The sequence below is a fragment of the Ceratotherium simum genome, chromosome 5 (genome assembly GCF_057802395.1).
Source record: "Ceratotherium simum simum isolate JZ-2026a chromosome 5, ASM5780239v1, whole genome shotgun sequence".
Classification (NCBI taxonomy): Eukaryota; Metazoa; Chordata; class Mammalia; order Perissodactyla; family Rhinocerotidae; genus Ceratotherium; species Ceratotherium simum.
In genome coordinates this window covers 91,192,234-91,210,308 of record NC_141904.1, presented here as the reverse complement: position 1 = coordinate 91,210,308, position 18,075 = coordinate 91,192,234, and the positions used below count along the sequence as shown (strand labels likewise).

At 54.1% G+C, this 18,075-nt stretch overlaps 1 protein-coding gene across 2 annotated transcripts in view; it reads right to left on the bottom strand.

Annotated features, from left to right (window-relative positions):
* The window catches only part of LOC101392669 (nuclear pore membrane glycoprotein 210-like), a 62,415-nt gene extending 44,641 nt beyond the window's left edge, over positions 1 to 17,774 (bottom strand). Inside the window, exons 1-2 of one of the 2 annotated variants that reach the window (XR_015552333.1) lie at positions 17,315 to 17,774; positions 15,853 to 15,983 (exon numbers count right to left, since the gene is read on the bottom strand). The gene's annotated coding sequence lies outside the window, so the exon portion shown is untranslated. The remainder of the gene's footprint in view (positions 1 to 15,852; positions 15,984 to 17,314) is intronic. The other variant, XR_015552332.1, reaches the window with a different exon arrangement.
* Between the last annotated feature and the right edge of the window lie 301 nt (positions 17,775 to 18,075).

Genomic DNA, 18,075 nt, shown 5'->3' with positions numbered 1-18,075 from the left:
CAGGAGGCTCCTCTCCCTGCTGCCCTGTCATCCCAGGGGAGTTGCCCTCATCCACGTGGGTCAGGACGGAGCTCCAGCCTCAGAGCTTGTGCTCCCAGCAGCAGGACAGAGGGAGAAGCAGAAGGAGGGGCCTACTGCTCTCTCCTAGGAAATATCCTAGAAGCCGCACAAATTGCTCCCTTCCCAGCCTGGAGGGAGAGCTCGGTTACACTCCCCGCCGGGCTGCAGAGGAGGCTGGGAGCTCTGTAGTCTCGGGTGGCCACATGTCCAGCTAAAAGTCAGCTGTTCGGCTGCTCTGAGAAGTGGACACTGCTACTGGGAGCCGCCTGGACCTCTCTGCCACACCCCTTTTAATGTTCCCTCCCTCCACCCGACCACTCCCTGCCCTGAGTTCAAGTTTTATGAAAAATGGTCCATCAGACAAACTGCATTAAGTAATTCATACTTCAGTAACCTGCTGAAAATCATGGGCCGGTGGTTGCTTCTCATTAGATTTGCTGGCAAATCGCTGGTGGGACTCCATTACCAACTCTGAGGGTCTCTCCCTCCCAGAGCGCACTGTGCACGAGCAGCCAGAAGCGTCTTCTCCAATGGAAGTCGATCATGTCACTCCCCTGCTCCTGGATCCCCTGCTCCTTAGAACCAAACCCACAGCCCTTCCTGTGGAACTGAGTGTGGGCTAAAGAGGGAGATCAGAGGCAGCCGCTGGCCCAGCCAGCCAGGGCCCAAAGCTCACAGAAGAGGAGGAGAAAGTCTCATTAGCAGAGGGTTCTATTACTGGAGCTGACTGCTTTCCAGGCCGTGAGCTGGAGGATATTTATTTATTTATTTTTATTATTTTTTTATTTTTTATTTATATATTTATTTTTTTTGTGAGGAAGATCAGCCCTGAGCTAACATCCATGCCACTTGTCCTCTTTTTGCTGAGGAAGACCAGCCTTGGGCTAACATCTATTGCCAGTCCTCCTCCTTTTCCTCCCCAAAGCCCCAGTAGATAGTTGTATGTCACAGCTGCACATCCTTCTAGTTGCTGTATGGGATGCCGCCTCAGCATGGCCGGAGAAGCGGTGCATCGGTGCGCGCCTGGGCTCCGAAACCGGGCCGCCAGTAGCGGAGCACGCGCACTTAACTGCTAAGCCATGAGGCCAGACCCTAGATGGAGGATATTTAAAATGCAAAATGCACCTGTGGGAAGTGGTCCTAGAACAAGGGGTGCTGGTACAAGCCCCCACTCCCCAGCCTCGCTCCCCACCTTTCTCTTGTATGTGCCTAACCCTCCAGCTTCCTCTGGTCTGGAATGCCTCCTCTCCATTTCTTGTGGTCAGAGCCACACATCGGGCCCTGCTAGACACCACCTCCCTCAAAGACGCTGTCCTGATACCACCAGCAGCAGGTGAGCGTGTGCTGTGCCGTGAAGGTCCTTCCTTTCTACCTGTGAACAGCTGTCTGTACTACAGTTAGGTCCCTGTCTTGTCTCCCAGCTGGACCGTGCTCTTCGGGCGGGATCTATGTCTGATTCATCTCCGGGAGCCCGATGGAGTTTGGCCAAGTGCCCGGCATGAGGGCTTCCCACAGAGTAACCTCATGGGCAGAGTGTCTGTGGGAGACTGAACAATTCAGTGTGAGTAAAGTGCAAGGAAGGGGTGGTAGTGAAAAGGTCCGCAGGGGGACAGGTCACAGAGGGTCCCGAAAGCCCACTAAGGAACTGGGACTTGCCCTGAAGGGAATGAGAGCCAGGCACAGATTTCAAGGAGAGCAACACTGGTTGACCACACATCGGGCTGTTTAGTGTCAAGAAAACCAAAACGGGGAACGTGAAGGGGGCGTGACAAGACTCCCAGCCCGTCCCCAGCCCTCTTCTTACTTCTCCTGGCCCTGCTCTCAGAGGGAGTAGGAAAATCTTCTCTGACTGGCCAGATGCTGGGACCCACCCGGGAAAGTCTCGTGAGCACGTTGAAAACTCTGCACACGCTGCAACCCAGCCCCGCGAGAAGCAGCCAGGGGCCTCCTGGGCATTCCTCACGCTTCTTAGGAGCCCATGCAGAAGCTCCCTGATAGAGGGACCCTCACTCTGGACCCCCCAGGATGTCTGGCTGCCCCTGGAGATCCCCTGGAACCTTGAGCTGGCTGAACAGCCCATACCTCGGGCGGGACTCTTAGAGGGACTGCTCTGTGCCACTGTTATAAACAGGAGAAATCCTCACAGTGGAAAGTCCCAACGCCTGCACTGTAGTCAGAAAACTCAGCTGCACTTGTAAGCGACCCTGAAGCCGCTCTGGGGGCCCACACCCATGCCACTTCTCTGATGCCCCACACAGGCTGCCTCACGGGACATGGTTATGCTATCACGGATCTCTTGGTTATAGTTAATCAAGGCCACAGGATCAGAAGTTTCCCTTGGTCCTTCTGAGAATGTTAGGTAATGTCAGTACCCAGTTTCTGCCTTTCTGCCCTCTGATGCGGCTCACAGCCTTTTCCCTTCAGAACCACGTTTGTTGCTGTTGAGAGTTAGCATCATAATTCTAAGTCACTTTCCCATTTAGTTGTTCTGACTAACTCCAGGCACTACATCACTACACGCTTCTCACACTGGAGCACACACAGCCCTATCCTGTGCAGGGAGGATGCAAAACAGCATCTCTGTGACACATCTTTCTGGAGCTTCAAGTTTATTACAAGACTTGGGAAACCAAGTACTTTACAAGAACCGTCCCTCTTCCCCACAAACATGGAAGAAGAGACGGAGAGGACAGGGGAGGGACGAAGTGCCCCCGGAAGAAGAGTCCGGTCTAGCAGACCTGCAGCTAGGGAGGCCTCTCCTCGTGTCCCCCAGGCGCCTCCAGGCCATCCTCTAAGTTCACCAAGTGTTCTGGATACGATGCTTCTGAAGGCCACGGAGGTGCCAGGTACTGTTGTGATTTGAATCCCGGCCAGAGAACGCCGCAGCAGTTTTCAGCCTTCCGTCATCCAGTGGACCAAACCCTCCCAACGGACGTCCGTGCACAGACGGCCTGGACTCCTTGCCCTGCTCCCACTCACAGCTGAATGCCTCCAGCCTCTGGCCAACCTCTCACGCCACGCTGCCAGCCTCCCTGGAGCTCAGCATCTTGCTCTCCATTGCAACTGCAGGAGGGCGGCTTGACCTCCCCACAGTCTGTGATCTGAACCCTGCCACAGATCACAGCGGCTTCACTCTGTTGCATTTGCCATGCTTCTTGCCGGGCAGGCAAAAACAGAACCGACTTATCAAGTTTAGGAATCTCCCCGCGGCGCCCCGTCGGCCCTGGCTGGGGCCAGAGGGAGAGGCTGGGGTCGCCCCATCAGGCTGCCCAGCGTCGGCGGAGTCTCCGCTGCCGCACCCACCGTGGGGGCACTTGGTTTTCCCTGGGGCTCCACCACGGTTGCCGGGGCCGTGGGTGGAGAGGAAGGCCCCGGGGCCACGCTGGGGGGCTGGGCTGGGGGTGGCGGTCCTCGACTCCAGGCTGGGGAGGGGACTGGCAGGCTCTGTGGCCTTCAGCCCTGACTCCTGCTTCTCTTCAGGCTGCTCATCTGCCTGGCGGAACCAGGTGGGCAGCACCGGCGCACTCTGACTGCCGGTTCCAGTGGGCGCAGAGACCTCTGGCTGCACCTCCAGGATCTGGAGAGAACGCCGGGTGTTGGGGACAGGTCGGGGGCGGGACCTTACAGTGATGAACTCCTCCAGGGGTTTCTGAGACCTTAACCTCATCAAACTGCCTTCTTCTTAATGAATGTCGGATCCCGCCCCACTCGAAGCCCATGTTCATCATTTCCTCTATCACCCAGGGGTCCCTGTAATCACAACGAAGCTCCCTGTAAGGCCTGAGTTTCTCCTGGCCCATGTTGACCCACGGGTCGTTCATGAGATCTTCTAAAGTTATTCTCTGGCTGGAGGTGAAGGTCATCATTCTGCGCAGGAGTTGAATACAGTCAGGTGTTAAGGCTAGATAAGGGAACTGGATTTGCCCTCTCAGTACCTGTCTCGTCAGTGTACCCACATCTTCTCCTGGGAAAGGCAGGCAACCTGTGAGCATAACGTAGAGCACGACACCGAGGCTCCAGACGTCGACGGGGGGGCCGTGGTACTTCCAGTGCAGCAAGATTTCTGGGGCGGTGTAAGAGATGGTACCGCAGAAGGACCCCAGCTTGCGGCCCAGGAACACAGTGCTCAGACCGAAGTCTGCGAGTTTCACATTCAGCTCCTCATCCAGAAGAATGTTCTCCGGCTTCAGGTCCCGGTGGACGATGCCTTTCCGGTGGCAGTAGTGGACGGCAGAAACCAACTGCCGGAACATCACGCGGGCCTCTTCCTCTGTCATGTAGCCATTGCGGTGGGTTTCTATATAACTATCCAGGTCTCCTCCAGGAACGTACTCCATAACGAGGAGTAACAACTCCTCAGTGTCAATCACCTCAAACAACTGAACGATATTCGGATGATTCACAGCCTTCAGAATCTGCACTTCACGGCATAGTTTCTTGATTCTGGAGGGGGTCTGTTGCTTCTTTTCAATGACTTTAACGGCCACCTCTGCCCTGGTCGGGATGTGGCGGGCTAACCACACCGTGCCGAAGCCCCCCTCACCCACGGTCTCCATGAACTCATAGTTGTTAATATGGGGCGGCACGTCAATAGCAGCGGTGGCCGCACGGTCCGGAAGCATGGTGACCCACTAACTACACTGACAATAATAACAACGCTAACTATGCTAACAAACAAAACTATCGTATGGTAACTAATACTAACTAATGATACTAACAATGCCACCTATGCTTACTATGCTAACAAATAGTACTAACTATACTAAATATGCTAACTATACCAAATATGCTAACTATACCAAATATGCTAACTATACTAACTGTACCAACGATACTCACTATACTAACTGTACTAACAATGAAGAAAACAAGCTAACCACAGTCCAAGCGCTACAGGTCACCACCAACGTGCTTCCTCCGCTAAAAGGACCAAAAACCTAGGCCCGGCCAGACACTTATATAGGGATTTGTAAATTCCATCACAGTGGCTCCTTATGAGGTCAGAGCAAGAAATGGGCCAGTCATGGCAGGGGATGACCCACAGTGGTTTTCTCAGTGTCTGGTCTCAAGACCCCTTTACCCTTAAATAAAAAGCCCCTTGGGGTCCTTTTTCTTATGCGGGACATTAGAGAGTGATATTTACTTTATTAGAAATGAAAATCTGTAGGATGCTTCAGTGGCCTTTTCATTTCTAAATTAAAAAACTAATAATTTTTGGCTTTTAAAGACCTCATAATGTCTACACTTAAAATATTCAATTGCTTTTCCTTAAACTCTGATTAGTCTCAAAATGATCCTACATCTGATACTATAATACTATAGGAAAGCGTTCTGCTGCATAAGACTCGAGAAGGGACATCACCAGCATTTATAAAGCTGAGAGGAAGAGAGCTTTCGTCGTCTCTTCCCCAGGAAGATTGTGAGCAGATTTCTCATCAGAAACCTTGGAGGCCAGATGGCACGGGGTGATGTATTCAAAGTGCTGAAGGAAAAAAGAATCCAACCGAGAATCCTGTATCTGGCAAAACTGTCCTTCAAAAATGAGGGAGAAATTAAGACATTCCCGTATAAACCAAAGTTCTTGCCACTAGACCTGCCCTCCCATGACGGGAGTCCTTCAGGTTGAAACGAAAGGACAGGGGACAGTAACTCAACGCCTTATGAAGAAATGAAGCTCTCTGGGCAAAGCAGGCACGTGAGCGATTACAGAAGCTAGGGCTATTGGAACTTTGGTGCGTAGCTCCCCTTTCTGTTTTCTACGTTAAGAGACTAAAGTATGAAAAACCCAATTATTAGTACATGTTTTTGGACACACGATGCCTAAAGACGTAATGTTGTGACATTAATAACGGAAGTGGGGTGGAGTCAGAGCTCTACAGGAGCCGAGTTTCTGTAGGTTACTGAAGTTAAGCTGGTGTGAATGGACACTAGAGTGCTGCAACTTTAGGATGTTAAGTGTAATCCCAATGTAACCACAAAGAAAAAAGCTATAGAATATACACAAAAGAAAATGAGCAGGTAATTGAAATGTTCACTACCCGAAGTCAACTGAATGTAAGAGAAGGCAGTCATGCGGGAATGACAAAAAAAGCTATAAGGCGTATAGAACACAAACAGCAGAATGACAGAGGTTCGTCCCTCCTTGTCAGAAATTACTTTAAATGTAAATGCGTTCGACTCTCCAATCACAAGACAGATTGGCAGAAGGATAGGAAAACATTCTCCAACTATTTGCTGTCTACAAGAGACTTACTGTAGACACAACAACACAAAAAAGTTGAGCACAAAAGAGTGGAAAAAGATAGTCCACGCAAATAGTAACCAAAAGAGAGCTGGGGTTCCTATATTAATATGAGGCGAAATAGACTTTAAATCAAAAGTTTACAGGAGACAAAGAAGGGCATCATCTATCAATAAGAGGTTCAATACAGCAGGAAGATATAAGCTACAATGACTGATTGCAAACTTAAGATGTCACAGACTAAAAATCCACCGCACGCAACACGTAGAACCCTCTCGAATTTGCACAGGCGACCCATGATGAAATATGAAAGACAGTCGTGCCTGCAGAGGACTCTTAAAACTTCACCCCCAAGGCCACGTGGATGCTCCCCGTCCCCCACCTAAAACCCCAAATAAAAACCCTTGTGTGTACCTTTTCAGGGAGTTCGGGATTACAGCGTTGGCTGCCTGTTCCCCTTGCTCAGCACTTTCCAATACAATTCCTACTTTCTTCCACTAGACCCCGAGTCAGAGATTGGCTTGCTGTGCGATGGGCGAGCAAACCCACTTCTGGTTCGGTAACAGTTTCTTTGTGGAAAATGCATACATCTGATCTTGCAAATGGCTCACCTCAGGGAAAAGAGTGCACACGAATTCACAAACAGGCTTCTCTGGTAAAAACAGTTCCCTGCCGCCCCGGGAGGCTGAAACAGCCAACCAGAAAGCTGGTGGCTAGGATCACTTGCGTCTAAAGAAAAATAACCTCAGCAAGCAGGGACCCCGGGTAGGGGGTGGGGCACAGGAGGCACTCTCAGGGTTCATTTCCTTCACATTTAGCAAAGACTACCAGCTCGTGGTGTCCATCAATACCTTAGTGCGCCAAGCTAATGAAATCCACACATCACCTTTCTGAGTCATCAAATGCAGCCACTCTGCCCACTAATTTGAGAAGGGCTTGCTGTGGAAGGGGGGACAAGGGAAGTTTCTCTGTTGAGCAGGGTGAATGGTCCACTTTTTTCTTCCAGCTAGGCCTGACTTTCTCGGCTTTGGTGTGCTCCCGCCCCGTGTCTGACCATCTGAGGTTGTGCTGGCTTGGGGCAAGAGCCGGCCAACATGCGTTTCAAGGACAAGGAGCTACATAGCCTAGGAGGTGACGCCCAACACAAAAGGGGGCATGTTTCCTGCAGCGTGTGGCCCAGAGAAGACAAGGTCTGTGTGGTCAGCAGGGGCCAGGTGGGGGGGAGATGCGGGGAGGGCGGTCAAAGGGCACACAGTCACCGTGAGGGAGGATAAATAAGTCCAGAGATCTAATGTGCAGCACGATGACTAGAGTTAATGCAGCTTCATATACTGGAAATTTGCTAAGAAGAGATCTCAGGTGCTTGCAGCATGGGAAAAAAACAATTATATAGAGATGGACATGTTAATTAGCTTTACTGTAGCAACCATTTCACTACAGATCTATATATCAAAACATGTTGTATGCCTTAAATATCCATCATTTGTATTCAAAAACACCCCACAAAAGATGAGGTCTATGATATAAACGGCCAGTAGCTGTACCTGGACTTCTACAATGACAGGAATGACACTCCTGCCAGGCTCAGGCCCAACCTTTGAAAGGACTGGCAACTTGTGCTTTCTCACTCTTAGAGACCAGCCACCAGGCTGTGAGGAAGGCCACGGAGCCACGGGCAGGAGGACCAAGGCCCCGGCCATGAGCCCAGCTGAGCTCCCAGCTGTCAGCCAGCACCAACCTGCCAGCTATTGTGAGCAAGGCCTCAGCTGATGTCACACAGGGCAAAGAGGAGCTGTCCCCCCGGGCCCTGCCCAAACTGAAATCTTGAGTAAATAACTGATGATTCTCATTTTAAACCACCAATTTAGGGGTGGTTTATGACACAACGACCGATAACTAAGACACCACCTCACCCCTTGTTCCATGCTCCAGTTCTTCAAATTCCCCTCACCCCGTTACAGACTGAATGGTGTGGCCCCCCAAATTCATATGTTGAAGCCCTAACGCCCAGGGTGGCTGTGTCTGGAGACAGGGCCTGTGAGGAGGTGCTAAAGGCAAAATGAGGCCATAAGGGTGGGGCCCTGACTCGGCAGGACTAGTGCCCTCACAAGAGGAAGAGACACCAGAGCTCTCTCTCCCCCATGTGAGGATGAGGGGACAAGGCGCCACCAGGAAGAGGGGTCCCACCAGGAGCCCACCCTGCCAGACGCTGACCTGGGACTTGCAGCCTCCAGAACTGTGGGAAAAGGAACTTCTGTTGCTCATGCCACCCAGTCTCTGGCACTTTCTTGTGGCAGCTGAGCTGGCGGGTCACCCCCGCCTCAAAGCCTCTGCACACACTCCTCCTGCCTGGAACGCTCCATGTGCTTAACGTCTGACCAACGGTCACTCTCAGCAACCGTGTCTCTGACGCAGGGGGGCATCTCTGACCGCCCTCCACACACTTGGCCAGGCCTCCCTCCCCATTCATCCTCTCCAGGCAGCCTGCCCCCCCCACAGCACAGGCCAGTCTGCAGCTGAGATGCCTGGGGGGACGCTGCCCCCCTGAGCTCAGCACAGGACCTGGCACACACACGTGCTCCCCTGTAGAAGGCACAGCGGCACTGCTCAGGAAGGTCAGGGCACCTTCTGAGCCAGAAGTTCTGCTCCTTCTTCTAGATGCCAGGGAAGTGGTGGACACGGCCTGGGGCGGTGCGCTCCCGGAGCCCCGAGCTCGAATGGGCCCAGTGTGTCTCAACTGGACAATAGATGAATGTGGCCCATCCACACAAGGGACACTAAACAGCCACGGGAACGCAGGTGCCCTGGCCGCCCCCAGCAGCCAGTCCCCAAAGAGGGCATGCATCACAATCCACATGAAGGGAGAAAAACTGGCAAAATGCAACACCTCATCCGAGAGGTGCCCACCGGTGAAGGAGACTGGGAGGCCAAGTAAGGACATGACCATCACAAAAGTCAGGGCACCGGGAACCCCCGGGGGAGGGGCTGTTGTCAGGAGGGACGCGAGTGCTTCTGGGCTGCTGGAAATGTCCCACTTACTGACTTGGGTGGTGAATACAGATGTCTGCAATGTGAATCTGTGAACTGTATACACACACATACATATGTGTGCCAATATATATCTTGTGTGTGTCTTCTGTGTGCATGTCACAACTTTACAACAGAAAAAATAACCAATTTGTCAACAAAGTGATGGATTATTATTTTAAAAGGGGGGAGAGAGCCCCTACTTTGCTCCTCGAACACCCAGGCCCGTTGTCCCAGGGGGTCCACCCAGCATCCCCTGGCAGCACCCAATCTCCACCGCGCTCTCGCCAGCAGCAAATAAGACCCAGAGCAGGTAGCTCCCAGCAATGTGTGTTGCAGCTGCCTGAATGTAAACCCTTTGTTCTAGAGGGACAGTGGGCTCCCTGTCCAGCAATTCCAAGTGGGCATCAGTGCCCGCCACACTGCCTCCTGTGCTGATAAGTGACAGAAGACCCGAATGGCCGGGAAAAACTTGTGCTGTCCTCTTCCCCAGGGGACAGGGACAAGGTGCAGACAGCCCTCTGTCAGCTGGACAACTCTCCAAGGCCATCCTCAGGAAGCCTGAAGGAAAGCAAGCCACGGGTGGTGAGGAAGGGCAGCCCGGAGCAGAGGGAGAGGGTGCTTGTTCCTTGTTTTGTTTCCCATTTCATCACAGCCATGCGGAAGGAAGGCAGGCAGGGGCTCTCGTGCATATGCATGTGTGTGCACGCGCGTGTGTGTACCTCACTCTCCATCTCCATCTCCGTCTCTCCCCCTGGGAAGCCAGCTGCCCTGCCTGTGAGCGGCCCTGTGGAGAGGCCCACGTGGAGACGACCTCATGCCTCCTGCCACCAGCCACACACGTGAACTGACAGATTTCCCAGTCCCTGGGATGATGCAGCCCCAGCCGACGTCCTGACCGTGACCTCACGAGAGCCCTGCTCGCACACACTCCAGTGACGGGAGGTGTTCTACCTGACCACGGCCCCCGCCCCATTTCCAGACACTTCCAAATTGCAGAACCTTTCCCAGTGAGTTGACATCCCCTCTGCCTTCTCAAGGTGAGAACACCTGCTCCCTCTGCCCCAGACCCCCCTGCAGAGATGCGGGCCTGTGAAGCTGCCAGCTCCATGTGGGACCTGGGCTGGGGTTTGGGACGCAGCAGAAGGGGTAGTAGGGTTGCTGCCACCAGCCTCCTGGACTGGCTTCCTGCACCTGAGGCCTCTGGCCTCCACTAGACGCAGCCCATGCTACCCACCAACCCTGTTGGCCGGGCCCTGAGTATCCCAGGGACTTTGAGCTTTTCTTCTGGAAGCAACAAAATGCCCCCAACCAGGTCTTGAGGGCTGCTATGCTTGTCCAAAGCCCGTGGGGCTTGGGCTGGCCAGAGGCTGCCTCACACCTTGCTCACAACCCCTGACGCTCCCGCCCAGGGAGCAGCTTCCTGGTGGTGGGGAGATGCCCACGGTGCTCCCCCAGATGCCAGGCCCAGGGGTGGGGCTGCCTCGGGGTGGCCTCGCCCTGTCTCCCCCCGCCGATAAGGAGCATCTGTGCTCTTCTCTGATTTATACATCCTGGTTCCATACAGAAGCTTTCATTTGGAAGGAGGGTTCTGCTGACAAAAACTTAAAAAGATGACAGGTCTGAGAACCAGTGCCATGAAAGATCCATTTGTGTGGGGCTGCCTGGCCCTGAGCCAAGGGTGGCTCAGAACAGAGTCGCTGGGCTGACAGCAATGGCACCGAAGACGGTGAGCACCCCCTCACCCTCCCAAGGCCCCCCATCTACACAGAACCGCGTACTGCTGGCCTTCCCTACAGCGTCAGGACACACGGAGCAAACGCAAAACTGTCCCCCGTGGTGAACTGTTCCTCCAACAAGCTTTGTTGACCCCTTTGGTCCTCCACCACCAATCACCTCCGAGCGAGTCCATCGGGCGATGGAAAGCGAACATGAGGGGACGCCCTGGACCAGCTGCAGGGCCTGGCCCACCTGCTGGGCCATGACGCTGGACTGTGCGCACATCAGCCGCATCTTCTGCACAAAACTGCTCCGTGGCCGTGCGACAGAACTCGGTGGAGAGCACAGGGTTTCACACTAGCAGACCCGGCCCTGGAGACGTGTGTGTTTGGGAAAGCTGCTCAGCTCTGGGTCAGTCTCCTCATCTGTGCAATGGGTTGGCAGTTGCCCCAAAGGCAGGCGCTCAGTGGAAATCAGCTCAAAGACAGCACCTCCCACGGGTTTTGGAGCCCAGCTCAGCTCTGAGGAGGAGACCAGGAGCCCAGCACGGACCCCCCAGCACCGGGAGCTCCCTGCTGCACTTCCTCAGTCACCCCCAGACCCACCGTGGGGAGCGCTGTGCAGGGGCCCTGCTGTTCCCGCCCTGGTGCATCTGGGGCACCACCGAGCTGAGCGTCCGCGTGCAGACAGGACAACAGTAGTCTGCAGCTGGGCGGGCCTCCACCAACCGTGGCCCCCACTGTGTGCTCCGAGCAACCAGCCGGACCTTTCTGCAGCTCCACGTGCTCATCTGGAAGACTGGGTACTGACCCCACCTCAGGAGCCGCCACGACAGACACTGCCCACCTGCTCTCCTCTCCTGGGTCTTTCGAGACACACGCAGGAGCCCGCCACTCCTCCATGCATCCGAGACAGTCCTTGTCTCACACAGACAAAACTCCAAGTCCAGACCACACACCCCAGACCCTCATGTCCGGCCCTCCCCCGCTCCCCAGCACAGGTTCCTGCAGCCCGAGTCCCTGCCTCAGGGCCCTTCCACTCGCCGTTCCCTCTGCCAGGGACGGTCTCCCCAGACACACCCATGGCTCCCCTCTCACTTCCTCCAGGCCTCTGTTTAGATGTCCTCGCCTCCTCAGAAGGGGCCCCCTTCTCTCCCCTCCTTACTTGTTCACAGAACCTGCCACTCCCGCCAGGCTGGATGTTTATCACCTGTCTCTCCCACTTCACCAGGGCAGGGCTGTGTCTTGTCTGGCTGTACCCCAGAGCCTACAGCAGTGCCTGGCACGTGGCTGGCACTCCATCATCGGGGGCATAAGGCATCCTGTGCCACTGGCTCACTCTCCCAGAAAGAATGAGCCCTGCCTCACTTTCCCGATGCCCCAAGAACACGCCTCACTGCTGAGTCCACTCCAGCGGGACTCTCTCCCCAGCCGCCCAGCAACCAGCTGGGCCCGTGCACCAGCCCAGGCTGAGGCCCAGGCCATCTCAGGCTCGCCAGGCTCCCACCCCCACTGCCCAGGGGTGCCCGGGGCTAATTTAGGGACACCTCAGAGGGGCCGAGTGACCACACAGGACTCTTAATGGGCAGGGTGTAAAAAGTTCAATGCCACACTGCCTCCAGTTCTGTTAGAGGAGGGGGACGCGTTACGGAGAGCCCTTGACAAGCCCACCCTAGGGCCACCAACCCGGCCCACCAGCCTTCCCCCATCTCTGTCCACCTGAGGACACGGGGTTCTCCAGACGACACCTGTGGCCCCCTGCAATCCCCCCGCTGGGACAGAGACAGGCAACACAATGACCTTCTGCTCCGGAATTCGCCGCACGTGGCACTGAAACCTGAGGAGTGGGAGAAGGATGAAACGGATGCCCAAGGGCCTGTCCAGGGCCACTGAGCATCTGTCCTGCACAGGAAGCCTGGAGCGGCCACGTCCCCAATCTTGACATCTCCACCAACCACCTTAGGAAAAGGACGAGCGCCCAGGTGAAAAATAGAAGTGACTTAAAAATGACTTAACTGTAACAGAAAAGATGGACAACCCTGGTAAGGACGTGGAGAAACTGGAACCTTCACGCACTGCTGGTGAGAAGTAAAATAACACAGCCGCTGTGGAAAACAGTCTGCAAGTTCCTCAAAAAAACTAAACGTAGAGTTACCTGTGACCCAGCGATTCCACTCCTAGGGGTGTACCCAAGAGAAACGAGCACCTACATCCACACAAACACTTGTACAAGAGTGTTCACAGCAGCATTATTCACAACAGCCAAAAGGGGGAAACAACTCAGGTGTCCACCGACGGATGAATGGATAACAAAACGGGGAGTACTCGCACAATGGAATGTTATCTGATCAGGACAAGGAACGAAGTACTGATACATGCTGCCACGTGGACGAACCTTGAGAACACGGTGCCCAGTGACAGCCAGTCACAGAAGACATTATCGTGTCATTCCATTTATACGAGACGTCCACACCAGGCACATCGAGACACAGAAAGTAGATGAGTGACTGCCAGGAGCTGGAGGCAGCAGGGAATGGGAAGTGACTGCTAACGGGTACTGGGTTTCTTTTAGTAATGACGAAGGTTTCTAAAATGAGACAGCGGTAATGGTGGCACAACTTTGTGAATATACTAAAAACCACTGAAATGTACACTTTAAACGGGTAAATTTCATGGTCTGTAAATCTTGATAAAATAATCTGTTTTAAAATGTGACTTAAGGTGGAAACTGTACAACAGAGTGATCGAGAGCAGGGGCTGGCAGACTACAGCCCCCGGCCATGTCTGACCCACCACCTGTTTTTGTAAATAAAGTTTCATTAGGACACAGCCACTCGCATTCACTTCCTCTGCTTTAGGGCGACAAGGGCAGAGCTGAGTAGGTGCAGCAAAGACTGTGGAGCCAGCAAAGCCCAGGATATTTACTATCTGACCCTTCACAGAAAAAGTTCGCCGACCCCTGGCCAAGAGGGGGAACTCTGGGACCAGCTGGAGCTCGAGTTCCAGCCCTGCTGTATACTAACTACATGTCTTTTCCCGCACGCGCGCGTCTGTGTGGGTGCACACTCCCTGTGCCTCAGTCTCATCATCTGGCATGAAATGAGTCAGAACACGTAAGGAGTGCCTGGCACCAGTGTGGCCTCAGACTTTGGTCTCTTGTTCCCAAGAACAGCAAGTGATCTCCCCAGAGTCCTGCAGGGGAGCCCCCATCACCCCAGTGCACAAACCCCTTCCTCAGCTCCCTCTGCTTTCAGACCAAGTGCAGATCCCACAACGGACTCACAGAGCCCTTGACAGCCCACATCCCACCCCCTCTCTAAGCTTCAGTCTCCTGCAGAATAAAATGCCTTTCCTTCCTGGAAAACCCCACATGACTCAAGCCTCAGTCAAAGATCAAGTCTCCCGAGAAACTGTCCTGACCTCTGTCCTCCACATCCCACCTCCAACCTTCCCGGGAGCTGTCTCCCCCCAACTCTGCGGTCCCTTCACACTTTGCATCCCATTTGATCACGAACGGCATCTACTGAGTCACGTGCAGTGGACCTCCTCCACAGCCTGAGATTCTGGGGGCAGAGGCCAGGCCCTTCCTTCCCCTGCAGCACCCCCAGGACCCGGCAGAACGCCCAGGAGGTAGAAAGTGCTCCAACGTGACCTGGCTCTCTGTGCACCCACCATGCGCCACGCAGCACAAAAGCCTCTAGACACTTATCACCAAATCCTCACAACTCTCAGGTAAGCATCACTGTCTGAATTTCACAGATCAGAAAATGGTTCCGAGAGTCAGGCAGCTTCTCTGATGAACAAATACACAGAGGAAGAAAGGATCTGACAGACGCTCCACAACAGTGATTTTGCCCCCGAGGGACACTGGCAGTGGCTGCAGATATTTTTGGTTGTCACGACTTGGGGAGTTCCACTGGCATCTAGTGGCTAGAGGCCAGGGATGCTGCGAAACATCCTGTACCATAGTGGCAGCCTTACCTGTGGCAGCCTACCACAGAGAATTATCTGGCCCCAAATTCAAATACTACCTAGGCTAAGACACCCTGATTCAAAAAATCTTCTTTTAAAAGTGGGATGGGCCTAGAGTGGTCAGGGAAGATTTCAAAGACAAGGAGTGGACTCAAAGTTTTGGAAGACCCCTTGTCTGAAAGACGTCTTTTGCCTGACTTACTTTCTTCAACAAGAATCTTAACCTACACACTTTCCCTTTGTTCCGTTACCAACAGGTCAGCCTACAGCCAAGACACTCCTACCACCAGAACAGGTTTCTAAGAAGAACCCCAGCCTGAAGGAGCCGACACTCGACTCTGGTGGAGAAGTGAGGATGGTGCAAGGGCCCACAGCCATGTCGTGCCCCCTCCCCATATACACACACTCTGCAGTCTGGATCCGGAGGCCAACACCAGCCCTCAAGGCCGAGCAAGGAGAACGCCTCTCACTGTTACAGCGTGTGACCCAGTGAGCCCCTCCCAGCATCCTGTCACTGCCCAGACACCCAGATGCTGGCTTCTCAAAGACGTGCTTGACCACACAGAGCCCTGTGCACAGGCACGGAGCTGGCCTCCAGGGGCTGCTAACGCTCGCAACACGCAGGCCCTGCCGCAGAGGCCAGTGCACCCGAGAAGCAGCCATGGCCTTGCTGCCACGGAGGGCCGGGGGTACACCTCAGAGGTGATCTCGACCTCGTCCACGTCTCCCCCCGGCACCAACTGCACCTTCCTGGCTGATGCAGCCCTCCGTGGAGAACAGCAGGGCCACACACAAAAGGAGAGAGAAACAGAGACTGCCAGGTGGATATCCCACCTTCAGCGTCCAGAGCCCGGACCTTCAGCTCCAGCGGAGAGTCCTCCAGGCAGAGTTCGCGGGTGGTGGAGACGATCTGAATGCCATGGATGAGGTCACGATGGTGTCACAGCGCAGGACCTGGCCAGTGGCTGGAGGGACGGGAATGGAGGAGTCAGCACCGAGGGTGGCCCCCAACCGCCACCCCACCTCCAGGGCCTCACAGGCCAGGCCGTCTTACACTCTGGCAAAAACTAGAGTGATCAACAAAACCCCCAAAACAGGGCGGGAAGAGCCCAATTAACCCAGGAGCCAAGCAGCTGGTCACGCACGGCCCTTCTGCAGGTGAGCCAGACTTCCGGAAAGCGGGGTCTTCAGAGGCAAGGTCGCTGCCCATCTTGTACTTTTCCGACGTGAGCAGGAGCATTTACAGCTGTGCCCAAAACACTCCTCCCGGAAAATCTAGCTTTGTTCAGTGGGTAACCACTGAGTTAAATGACGAGGGCTCCAGTGTGACGAGTTAGCATCCAAACAGGTAACACTGTTCTGAAGCCTGTCCCGACACCGAGATCAGGAACTACAGCCGGAGCTTGTTCTCACTGGAGTTTCCACACAAGACTATCAACCATACTACAGAACAGAAGGGCATGCGCCCAGAGCCTTCACTCGCTCCATAAAGAAGATACATAAATGGATACATCATCTGGAGGATTCTCTAGTGTAAAAGTAACAGCATGTGACACAAAATCATTCTGACCACTCTCCAGGCCCCACATAAAACGACCTGTGCACTGTTAATGGGATTTTGTTAGAGAGCAATGCAGCCCCATTTGTCAAAAGCCTGAAAAATATATATGTGCTGTGACCCAGTAACACTGGGATCCTTCCTTGGCAAGACATAAACTTAAAAAACCCAAATTCTTCTCTGTATAGAAACATTTATTTTTCCATAGAACACTGAAAAAAACATCTGAAAACAATCTAGATGCCCATATAAGAGAAGGCTTCAAGGACAACCTGCTGTGAAGACGAGTATTCAGCCATTAAAAGTAATTCCACGATGAAATGGAAAACTTTTCATATCATGTTAGTGGGGAAAAGCATGATGAGAAATTTTCTTCACTGTTTCCTAAGCATTTTACAACCACAATATGGCAAATTAATGTGGGGAAGTGAAAGGATTGCAACAACCCCCTTCATTTTGATTGGCTACCCACTAAAGAGTGTTTTGGGCGATAAACAGTAATTTAGACGTGAAAGCCAGCCTCCGAGAGAGGGAAACCAGCACAAAGTGCTGGCAGGAGGGACCAGGGAGGGTGCTGCTTGCTCGGCGCCCCCACCCCCCGCCTGGGCGGCCTCCAACCCAACAAGAGACAGAGAAAGCACTGCCACGGGCTCGGGCAGGCCTGTGGCCGGAGGTCTCAAGGGGGTATTTCCCATCTCTCGTCCCCGACAGGGGTCACACGGCACTCGAAGCCCTTACTCATGTCCTCTGCGAAGATGATGCTCGTCAGGCGGGCGGGCTGGGACGGGCGAGCCTGCACCACCGCCTTCTGGGAGCACTGCTGCTCCTCCGGGCCCAGCGGCTCAACACTGGCCACCTCCGGCCGGGTCGAGGACCTGCAGGGAGAAGATGAGAACTCACTCTCAGGAGCCACCCCAAGAGGCAGAGCTGGGACCAGAAGCCAAAGCTGTGGCTCCTCACCCGGGCTCTGTCCCAGACGCACAGAGTCGAGGCGGGCAGTCTCCACCACCTTCAGACCCGGAGGAGAGATGGGGCCCAGCGAGGCCCCTCTAACAGGAGCACGACGACCTGAGGGTGGGGACCTCCACACACACCCCAGTGAGCAAACCAAACAAGAGTCCGAACACTGGGAAACAACCTCAGCGCTCAGTGGACAGTCGCCTTACAAGACTATCCTGTGGATCTGGAAATAATTCCCTATAAGTGGGAATACCGCCATAGAGTCTGGTGAGCAGACGCCGTGTCTCCCTGCTGACCCCCGAGCCAGGCTGGCACACAGCAGGCTCCCAGATGCTAACTTCCCTCCCCGAATAGGTCTACAACAGCTGGAGATCACCTACTGGAACGACAACCACAGTCACGGTCCCCGTGCGCACGGAGCTGACATTACGGTGAATGGGGGAGAAAGGCTGATGAACACACAGACAGATCATCAGTAAAATCTATGAGATGACTTCCCTCGGAGAGACGGGCCTTAGAACAACGTGACGGAGGGCCAG